Below are 11,806 nucleotides of genomic sequence, written 5' to 3' on the forward strand. Positions count from 1 at the left end.
ATTTCCTAACTTCCTCTGTTGAGTCCTGTCCCATTCATCATTGGTTTTGTCCTTGAAGGTATTCCCAGGCCCTAGACCCTCCTCCTAGTCCAAAGATCCTCCCTGCCCACCCCCACCCCCTACCCCCTAGGTCCCCAACGAGAACCAAGAAGTGGGCAGAGTCTTTCTATCTCGGTTCAGACTTTGTGCCTTGGAAACACAAATGAAGACGGTTTCTATATACCTGTATCTTCCCTGTGAAAAGTCCTCCATTTCAGCTGGATCAGACCTAGTCTGTCTTTTTGTTTGTTTGTTTGTTTGTTTGTTGTTTTGGTTTTTCAAGATAGGTTTCTCTGTGTAGCCCTGGCAGGACTCCTCAAACTGACTGGCCACAGAGATCTATCTGCCTCGGCCTCAAGAGTGCTGGGATTAAAGGTCTGTGACTCCACTGTCCAGCCTGCTCTGTCTTTTAAAATGACAGGGAACAAGGAACCTTTTCCATGAGCCACAACCATGGCCCTAGTCTTTCTGGTGACTGCACCAGGTCTTCAAGATTGGGGGAAAAAAACCCACAGGTTTCCCAGCAAGAATTTCTGAGTCACCTACCAATCTGCGTATGCCCTGTTCTCAGCCTCCGATACCATTCATTGTAGGGGTTTTGTTTTGTTTTTGAGATGAGGTCTCACTGTGTATGTAGCCCAGGCTATAGTATCAGGTCCAGGTCCTGTGTCAAGCATTTTATACGTATCATCTTATTTAATTCCAGGATATCCTTCCTAAGCACATTCTCTTCTTAGCCTCTTTTTATTGGCTAGAAGCCCAGATTTAGAGAGGTACTATACCTCGGGTCACACAGGTAGTCCAGCCAGCAGCGACTGAAGCAAGACTGCCTGACCACAAAAGCGCTTGCTTTTAACCACAGTAGCACCTGCCTGTCTGAAACCTTCACGTTCTTCCAGTCCTGAAAGAGCACACACCCCCCATGCTATCTTTTCCTGTTATCTAACGGTTCAAGTGGGCAAGATGCTGTCAGTTTAAACAAGCCAGCCCCAAACTGGGAACTGCCTGCCTTCCACACGTCACCCAAGTACAGAGATAACCATTCATCTTGGACTCAAAAGTCCTGGAAGGAGAAGTTCTCAGAACCCTAATTACCATGACGACAACCAAACAGCCCTCGTGTGAGGGAGTCCTTTATGTTTTGTCTTTATGTGCCACCCAATGCTCAGATTTCTGTCTTCTACTCAGCACTAGCCTGAGGGAAAGCAAGTTCTGGGTCCCCAACAGTGGCTCTGAAAGGGCATCCGGACTTCAGTGCCATGGTGAGCTGTGTGATGCCCCGAGTCTCTTTCTTCAGCTGGGAAATGGGTACATACATGCTTAGCTCATTTAAAGATTTGCTTTTCTTATTTTTAATTATGTGTATATGTGTGGGTGTGTGCACGCGATGTGAATGCCCTTGTGGAGACAAGGGCACTGATCTCCTTGTAGCTAAAGTTACAGGGAGTTGTGAACCCTCTGACATAAAAGCTCTTAACCACAGAGCCATCTCTCCAGTCCCCCTCTAGGGTTGTTTTAAGAATTAAATGAAATGTCTATTAAAACAGCTCGCAACATGTGATTGGTACAGGATCACGGAAGGGAAGTTATTATAATTTATGATCAATGCATCAAATGCTAAATCTAACTACACACAACTTCCTGCCTTATAACCGTACAGATACATCAGCGCTCAGCAGATGTTTTTGTCTGCAGCTGGATCGAGTCTTTTCGGCTGTAATTGCCTGTAAACCCTGAAAGCAGACCCGGACAGCAAAACTCCACGAAACAATGCTCTTTGCTTGTTGGTCTGAGTGGGTCTTTACCTAGTCTGTCAAGAAGAAGTTTCACCAGGCTTTCTCTGTCTTCGCTCGCTGGTAAACAAGTGTCCACAGGACAGAAGAAAGAGAAAAGCAGCCAATGATCTGTGTGGAGAGAGAGACAAGCTGGCAAGGCAGCTTGCCCATGGGCAGGAGACGGGGAAGGACATTTCTCCTTGCTGTTTCTCCACAGTGGCTGTGGAGTTTAGGTTGCATTACAACCCTGTTCCTGGGCCCTTGCAGACAGGGCAAGCCGTTGAGCCTTGAGTCTGAGGGAGAATCTGGAATGGAGTGGGTCAGTTCTGTCTCAAGACCGCCTACAAAGAAAGTTCCAAGGACCTCGCTGCCTCAGCTGAAGCACAAATTAGGTTTATGGGATTGCCGGATTATACCTCCGTCCACTACGAGTGTGGTGGGAAACGGGCTGGAGCAACAGCAGCCATTGCAGAGAGAGGAAAACAGAAATGACTGGGTGTCAAGGACAGCCATTCATCCTCGGGTGGGAAACCAGACAGAGGGGAGCCAGGCTGATTCAATGACTTTCAGGCCTGAGTGATCTGAGCTACAGAGAAAGGCAGCTCTCTCAGCTCATAGCCGGAAGCCTGAGGACTCCTGAAGGTCCAGCCTCCCCTGCAAGCTAGTTTCTGAGGGGCGTGTACTCCTTCCCTTGGGGCAGGCGAGTAGTGCACAGGCGAGCTAGGCCCCTGTGCTGTGAAGTAGTAGAAACAGGTGATGGGACTCAGTACAGCCGCTCCTTAGCTCAAGTTGGAAGCAGAGCCATCTAAAAAATATTACAGTGGGTAGGTGAGATGGCTTATGGGTAAAGGCACTTGTTGCTAAGCCTGAGTTCTGTCTTGGCCCCTACAAGGAGAGAATAAATTCCTGTAAGCTGTTCTCTGACCTCTACATAAACAGTGTGGGATACACACACACACACACACCCACACACACACACACACACACACACACACACACACACACACACACAGAGCAAAATGTAAAAAAAAATTCTTTTTTCAGCAAACCCAAAACTTCATAATTGTTACAACTGGTACCATAAACCAGAAGAGACTGGCCTGGACCAGAAAGACTGGAAGGTTCTGCGGGATCTTGCTTAGACTTAAAAAACCCATAAATCGGGATTGATAGGCACAGGGGATGTCCCAATCACAAAGTAAGCAATTCAACATACCTACTGGTGCTGAGTCTGGTAGGTTTCCAGACACTTCGCCAAGCAGCTGAGGCGTGACGGGGGTGGGGGGTGGGGGAGGGCAGCTGCCCCAAATCATTCAGTAGGATGTTGCAGGGGCCAAGAAATGCTGGGCCTTGTGGGAAATGCCAGTACCCATGGTTGGTTGGTTTTTTTTTTTCCTTCCTAAGAACAATGGGTGGCCACTGAAAGGTGTTGTTCAAGGGGTGACATGATCAGACTTGTGATTTAGATACCTGGGGGGTGGACTTTAGCCATCTAGTGGGAGGTGATAATAGGCTTGCCATGGTAGTGGCAGTTGGGAGGATTGAAAGAGTCAAGCTTCAGCCTTGGGAGTAGGAAGGGGCAGGGAATAAGAAGGGGTCATGGTCAGTGCCTTCTTCTACTAAAGGCACTTGGGGGACACCATGCAGGGAGAAGCTCCGAGATGACTTTGTTAGGGGCTCTTCAGGCCCACATCACTGTCTCTGCCTCGGTGTCAGAACTGCAGACCATCCAGGGTCTCGGGCCAGCTTCTGATGTCATTCTCAGATAGGAAACCGGGTGTCCCAAAGGTGGGCTGTATTCTTTCCCACACACGGTTCCCGCTTCCTTCTCTACCCTCCAAGTCTCTGTCCTGGATGTGTCTCCTCTGTCTGTCCCCATTCATGTCCAGCATGGTGCCCTGTCCAAAAGGTTCTCAACTGTGAGTGATACCTTCCGTAGCTCTGTGTTTCTGACATCGAACTATGGGGAAGAGAAGCTATAGCCTCATGTCTGCCCTCTGATGGTCACAGGATCCTCAGAGAATAGGCCCCTCCAAGGGCAAGTCGGGCACCTCTTCATAACAGAAGACTTCAGGGTATTTTAGGAGAGCAGTGTCTCTGGTGCCTAAGAATATTCTGTGGACCACTGATGTCACAGGTGTCCCCTGAGGTCATCCTATCCTGTCCTTTGTACCCCAACCGTCCCCACTACCAGGGCAGTTATCAGAGTCCCTATAGAAAGGTCATGTCCTGTGCTCGACACGTTCAGAGCACCAGCAGAGACCTTCGACAAGCCCTCTGGCTGGAGGAGGATCAATCTGGCAAAAGTGTGTGAGCACCTTGTGTGCGGTGATATTCTCAATGTGTAAGTACACTTTATGATGAAGCCCTGAGGAAATTAAAAAAAAAAAAAAGCATGTGGAGTTTTAGCTCAGTTTTTACTGCTCCTACAAAATGAATATACATGTAACAGCTTGGGAGAGAGGACCTGTCTTTTTACCAGAGGGCCCGGCATGAGCGGGCCTGGCCTGGAGAGGAGCCATCAACATGTCTTTGTGCTATTGCTGCTACTGTGGGTCCTTGGGCCTTGGAATCTGCAGCTGTCATCTGGTTGATACTATCCCTAGAGCTCAGGCCGGAGCTGGTAAGGTTTTGACTCAGAGAGGGCGGACTCGGGTCCACTTCCTCCTCTGAAAGGAAAGAAGCGCCCTTTCCCAAATCAGCCATTGCAAAACCACACTTGCTATCTTTATCTCTTCCTCTTCCTCCTTCTTTTTCTGAGAGACAGTGCCTCAGGCATCCCAGGCTGGCCCTCAGTTTGCAACAGTGTCCTCCTGACTCAGTTTCCCAGGTGCTCTGATTACAAGTATGTGCTACCAAGCCTGGTTTCCCTCCCTCTTCTTCCCCCTCTCTTTCCTTTCTTCCTTCTTCCCTCTCTCTCTTTTCCTCCACTCCTGATGAGGTTCCTCAGCTTCCTAAATGCCACCAAAAAACCAGAACTTTTTAAAAATTGACTTTATATATTTTTTAAAGAGCATGTTTTAGACTGTATATTACATGTTTTAGCATGTAAAGTCTATGTTTTAGACTTAGAGCAGAACTGCAGGGATAGTTTTCACAAAGCCCTTCTGCATCCACATAGATGGAGTCCCCCCGCCCACCGCCCCACATGCTCTCCCTGCATGCGCAAACCCCCGCCTGAGCCCCGCTCGTGAATGAGCCTGTGTTGACATGCCCTTATCTCTCCAAGTCCATGGCTTCCATTACGCTCTCCCAGCATACATTTTGTGGGTTTTGAAGAACGCATCATTACACTGTTACATGCTTTTACTCCCCAAGCCCTCTGTGTTCTGCCTATTCAGCCCCTCAGAGAACCGGACGTCATCGAGGAGGCTCATCAGGTAAATGGGTGTGCTGCACAAGCCAGACAACCTGAGTGGTCTAAAGTGAGAACTGACTCCTGAAAGTTGTCATTGGGTCCCCACGCCCTGGCCACGCCTTTCATGCAAAAGCCCCACCCCAACACTAACAACGATAAAAAATTTAGGGGTTGGGGATTTAGCTCAGTGGTAGAGTGCTTGCCTAACAAGCAAGGCCCTGGGTTCGGTCCCCAGCTCTGAAAAAAAAAAAAAAATTTAAACGCACGTAATGATTTTAGGTCATTTGAGAGAAAATAATGCCTAGATAATATTTACTTCAAATTATCTTCTGAATTTTGTAGCTTTAATGAAATTTTTTGCTAGCTCTTCTCTACTTTCTGTCCTGCTTTTCTCAACATCCTTTCTCTTTTCAATTCTTTCTTCTTCCCTCCCTCCCTCCCTCTTTCCTTCCTTCCTTCCCTTCCTTTCTTTTTTTTTCTTTTTTCTTTTTTTTTTTGGAGCTGGGGACCGAACCCAGGGCCTTGCGCTTGCTAGGCAATTGCTCTACCACTGAGCTAAATCCCCACCCCCTTCCTTCCTTCCTTCCTTTCTTTCTTTCTTTCTTTCTTTCTTTCTTTCTTTCTTTCTTTCTTCCTTTCTTCCTTTCTTCCTTTCTTCCTTTCTTCCTTTCTTCCTTTTTTTTCTTTCCTTCTTTCTGGACAGGATCTCACTCTAAGTTCCTCCTCCTTCGGTCTTCCAAACACTGGGATTACAGGTATGAGCCACCATGCTTGACTTTAATATTAATTCAAACCCGGATGACCAGGCATTAACTGTGAGCTTTTCTTTTGACACAGGGTCTGACTCTATAGTCTGGGCTGTCCTTGCCTTGTCCCTCCCACTTCTGCTTCTTGGAAGCTGGGTTTGTGGCTTCACCCCGGGGTTCCTCTTATCTTGCATCAGGCTTGTTTTGAATTTACCTTGCAGCCGATAATGACTTTGAACTTATGATACCCCCTATCTCTATCTCCCAAGTGCTAGAATGACAGTTGTGTGCCACCCTGCTGAACTCCAGCTGTGTGTGTTTGTGTGCCTGTGTGTGTGCCTGTGTGTGTGTGTGTGTTTGTGTGTATGTGAGTGTGTGTGTGTGTGTGTGCCTGTGTGCCTGTGTGTGTATGTGTGTGTGTATGTGTGTGTGTATGTGAGTGTGTGTGTGTGTGTGTGTGTGTGTGTGTACATGCTCACACATACCACAGTAGGAGCACAGAGGTCAGAGAACAAGCACTGGGAGTTGGTCCTCTCCTACTCTGTGTGTCCTAGAGATCAAACTCAGGTCTCCAGGAGTGGTGACAAATGCCTTTACCCACTGAGCCATCTTGCCAACCTTTGTATCCTTTCTCCACTCCCGTAAAGCCTCAGGTGCAGGTAGAATTGCTCATCTGATAGGTAAGGATGTAGAAGTTCGAAGAACTGAAGGCGTGTGCCCAAGGTCGCACTATGAAATGTGTGTGTATGGGGCACTCGACCTTAAGCCCAAATCTGACTCCTCTCCATCCTTGAAACTGATCGGCACAGCTTTCAAACTCAAGACCTCAGGTTGGGCCAGCCTTGGCTCCCTGCCCCCAGCAGAGCCCAGGCAGCCTTCCCTAGTGCACAGACCCTCCCTCCCCTGAGCCTCATTTACCTTCTCCCAGTTTGTGTCGGTAACCATGACTCACAGATCAAAGAGTGCGCTGGCAGAGGATGCTGGAAATCAGACCCAAGCCTTTGGGCGGACTGGCATTTTCCTGCAAAGAGACATTTTGGGGATCTCTGAGCTTCTATAGATGTGGGGTTAGAAGCCATATTCTGGGGTTTCTTCTGTGTGGGCTGGAACTTCTAGAATCTAGACAGTCATTTGCAACATCATTAGTGAATGTTTAGTGCCAAAGGGAATGCACCAGAGATGAAGGGTCCATGTTGTCCAAGAGCTGAGATGACAGGATAGGTCTGAGCTGTCACACCCAGCTGCCACTTACTCTCTTCCCCCCCCTCACTCTTTCCACCCGTTAACATTCTTTGAATACTTTCATGGCTGTGCACTGACAGTGGACAGACATCATTCCCATGTAACTGATTTACTCTTCCTGTATTTGGGCAGGTGTAAGTGAGTGTGTTTGCTCCAGTGGGCACACCCGCTCGGAGACCAGAGGTCAACATCGGGCATCTTCCTCTGCATTACATTTTATATTTATGTGTCGTTTGTGGGTGTGTGTGTGGGTGTGGGTGTGTGTGTACGAGCGCGCGCATGCACGGCCTATGTGTGTAGGTCAGGGGACAACTGGCAGGAGTTGATTCTTTTCTTCCACTTGGTGGGTTCCAGGGATTAAATCAGGTCATCAGGTTTAGTGGCAAATACCTTTATCTGCTGAGTCATCTTGATGATCCCTCCACCTAGGGTTTGAGCCGAGCTTGCTGTTTTAGATAGTCTGGCTGGCCGGCGAGCACTGGGAATTCTGCCGATCTCTACCTCAAACGAGTTGAAGTTATAGGTGCAAGTTGCTGTGCCTAGTTTTAGGGTTCGTTTTGTTTTTCTAGCTTTTGGGAGGGGGTGGTTATTTTGAGATATGGTCTCACCATGAAACTCCAGCTGGACAGAATCTTGGTATGTAGATTAGGCTGGCCTTGACCTCTGCCTACTGAGTGCTAGGATTAAAGATGTGTGCACCACGGACACCTAGGTCGTGCTTAGTTATTATGAGGATGATGGAGATCAGGGCCTCTTCTTTGCCCAGCCAGCACCTTACACACTGACCAACCCTGTGTCATTTAAAGTACAGTTCTGCAGACTCTGGTCACGCGGGACACTGAGGCAGGAGGATCTGAAGTTCAAGAGCAGTTTTGTCTGCTTATGAAGATGCTGTTTCAAAACAAAGCAGGATATGGTGGCTGGCCCCTGAAATCCCAGCACTGCAGAAGCTGTGGCAGGAGGGATGCGATGCCAAGAGTTCAAGGACAGCCTGGGCTACAGGGGAGACCCAGTCTCCAAAACCGAACCAAACTATACTAAACCAAACCTGGACAAAATAACAACAAAAGAAAACAAAACCTATAAAACACGTTGCTGGTGGTCAAGAGTGGAAACGGGCAGTTGGACATGTGCTTAGCATGTGTAGGGCCCTGGGTTTAATACTTAGAACCAATTAAAAAAATTAAAAAGGTTTCTGGACCTCAACTATGGAGGTCATTGCTTATGGCTGGGCATTTTAATCAGGTCCCCTGGGATCATTAAATTATTCTGAGAGCCACTGTAAAGCTGATATCTCCTCTCAAGCACTGTCTCTGGTATTGGGACTTAGCAGAGTGTCCGTAGCATGGTCGTACTTGAGAATAAGAAGACAATGCTAACCCTTTCATACACAATGGCATCCATCCTCCCTCAGTCTCCACTGCCCTCCCTTCTCACACCCTGGCCCTATGAGAGGTGAGAAAGGGAAGAGGGTCCCTTGTCTGTCCACCTCACCTCAGCCACACTGGAAGAGCAGTCCTGGGCAGATTGTGAACCCCCAGGGCAGAGAGTCTGACCCAGCATGCAATGCTTCATCCTGACCAGGCAAAGATCTGATGGTAACAATTAATGTTAACGAGGCTCCTTCTTCGTCTGGGCCTGTCTGGAGGTTTTGCTAATTAATACTTCTATGGTCTCTTGGGTCCCTAGAATGAGAGGTCTGGGAGACCTGGGAGAATTGTATGGTTTCATCCAAAAGAATCTGTAAGAAGACTGAGGCCTTGAGTGGGAAATGATAGACACAGCTGACGTTTCTGGAGCAATCCCTCCATGGCTGGTACCAGCTTGAACATTGTACATGAGCACGCATTCATTTCCACCTTATCCAGGAAGTAAGGCTGCTGTTTGTCATCCTCTATGGGGGGGAAGGGGAGACGTGGGCACAGGTGTTAGGCCAAAGGCCACACCTCGGCCATCTTACCACCAGGGTTTGGTTCCCACTCTCCAAAGCCTGCTGGACACATGCCAATCACCCTTAGTTCTCAGAGCCGCTGGCCGTCTTGAGGTTGGCACAGGCTCCTCTTGCCGTGCCCTTTGGTCTGAATGTGGACTTTCTGTTTCAGGGACCTTAATGCAGGTGAGGCAGGGCAGGGACAGGCCCTTCCTTCTCCAGTGTGGGTGTTCACAGCTTATGAGAGAGCCTTCCGCCTGGGCCCTCCTGGCTGCACCTCCTCTCCTTGTTCATCATGAACTGCTCCCACCTCCAAGGCCATGGTGTGGAAGGGAACTCAGCCACTATGAACACTCAGCCAAGGTCTCACTCTCAGGGACTTGTCTCCATCATGACTGTGGGACCCGAGGAGACAACTTTCAGATCTCTGAAAGCTGGGCGTGACGGCTCCCCTGTAACCCAGCACTCGGGAGGCTGAGGCATGGAGGAATGTAGATTGAAGGCCAGCTTGGGCTATGTAGATATGTCTCAAAAACAAACAAAACCAGGTGTGGGGCTCTACACCTGTAACCCCAGGGTTGGGGGGGGGGCTGAGGCAAGAGGATTGTATGAATCAGGAGACCAGGCCAGGGCGTTTCTGATATCAAGTGGGCCTTTAAATGATGAACAAGCCTTGAAAGTTCAAAATGGACATATGCCAAGGGCTGGGGAGTCGCACAGGACAAAGTTGAGAAGAGACTGCCGCGGTCTAGTTAGGTGGTTTTGGAGTAGTGACTTAACTAACAGCCAATTTCTAGCACCAATACAACGTTTAATTTGTGATTTAAAAAAAACTCGATCGGGGTTGGGGATTTAGCTCAGTGGGAGAGCGCTTGCCTAGGAAGCGCAAGGCCCTGGGTTTGGTCCCCAGCTCCGAAAAAAAGAACCAAAAAAAAAAAAAAAAAAACCTCGATCAAATCTATTACTAGTATGTACATGTACGTGCAAGAAGGCATGGCCTATGAGAGCCACGGGTGTGAAGGTCAGAGGCCTTTCCTTCCACCTTGCAGAAGCAGGGTCTCTCTTGTACTGTGCACTCCAGGCTAGCTGCCCCATGAGCCTCTAGATGATTCTCCAGCCTCAGTCTCTTGCTGTAAAGGTGCTGGGTCTGTGCATTTGCTCCACCGCTTTGCACATTTTCATGTGGGCTCTCCCCAGGATTGAACTCTAGTCACCAGCCTTGCGTGACAGCACTTTTACCTGTTGAGCCATCTCTTTGGCCCTGTTGTCTTCGGGATTGGCTCTTATGTAACTAACCTAGGTTGACCTCAAAATCTTTATGGTTCGGAGGATAACCTTAGCCGATGATCCTGCCTCTGTGCCTCCCAAATGCTGGAATTATAGGTATGCACACGCACCCCAACATGGAACTAATGATCTCTAGTCTTTGGACTGTAGGGGGGATTAAATAAAGCACTGCACGTAATGCCCCGGATCCCTCAGCCAGCAGCTTTGCCTCTTGACCACGGGTCCACGATGCCTCAGGCCTTGACCGTACAGAGACGTGTCTGATACATGATCTACAGAGGGCTCTGCTTTCCACACAGCTTGACCCACAGGCAACGGTGCCTGAGATTTTATGAGCAAGAGACAATAGAGGCTGATTTTCCGTACAACTCGGTGTGTTTTCAAGGGGAGCTTGGGAGAGAAGGGGTCTGTAGCCGCTCAGGCTCCTGAGGGGAATTCTGTTTCCCCAGTTCCCCTCCTCCCCTCCCCACCTCTCTTGAGCCCCCCTCCCTCACACCCTCCTCCAACCACCACATCTGGATCCAACTATGGAACAACGGGCTTTCTGTGAACACCCCCACCTCCTCTGCCCTCAGCCCACCGTTTCAGAACTTTGGTTCTCACAGGGTGGGGGTGGGTTGGGGGAGTCAAGAAAGCTCCGAGCTGTCTTTCCGAAAACCTGTAAGGTTAAGTCAGTCTCTCTCTCTCTCTCTCTCTCTCCTTTCTTCTTTCCCTCCCTCCCTCCTTCCCTCCCTCCTTTCCTCCCTCCCTCCTTCTCTCCCTCTTTCCTCTTTCTCTGCATCAACCAAGAGGCCAGCCAGGGCTCCAGGTCAGAGTTGATGAGCAGCCTCTCTTCCTGTCCAGTAGAAGCCTGATGAGCTCCAGAGCCCGGCCGCACACTGGAATGCAGTCACAGTGGAAGGCAGCTGTAACTCTCATTAAAGTGACATCAGCCCCACAGCGAGAGGTTGCTGTAAGTCCAGGGAGAACCGCAAATGCAAAGAAAAAGCTCCCTTAACTAAAAGAGCTCTGGTGTCTGGAACTAATAGTGGGGCCTCCCTACCCAAGGTCCTGTTGGAGAGGTGGGAGGGAGCTAGAGCCTGTGAAGACTCCCTCTCAGCCAGGCCCAGTGCTCTGAAGGGATGTAGCTGGAGTCCTCCCTGTCACTCTTTCTGAGGCTGGCAAGGTACGAAGTTGGCTTGTGTCTTGAGGGCTGGCTGGGAACGTCTGTTCATTGACTTTTTAGGGACTGGAAGAGCTGTTGGCTTTGGTCATAAGGATTTTGTGAGCTTTGCTGGGGGAAAAGTCATCTATGGTCTGAAGGCTAGGACTCACTGATGGCTCCTCTGGGTTTTGTTTGATTGGTTCTATATATGATAGGTGATGTGTGATATGATATATGATATATCATAGGTATATGATATGTGCGTGTGGTGTGTGGTTTAGGCAT

Source organism: Rattus rattus, chromosome 8, assembly GCF_011064425.1.
Source record: "Rattus rattus isolate New Zealand chromosome 8, Rrattus_CSIRO_v1, whole genome shotgun sequence".
NCBI lineage: Eukaryota > Metazoa > Chordata > Mammalia > Rodentia > Muridae > Rattus > Rattus rattus.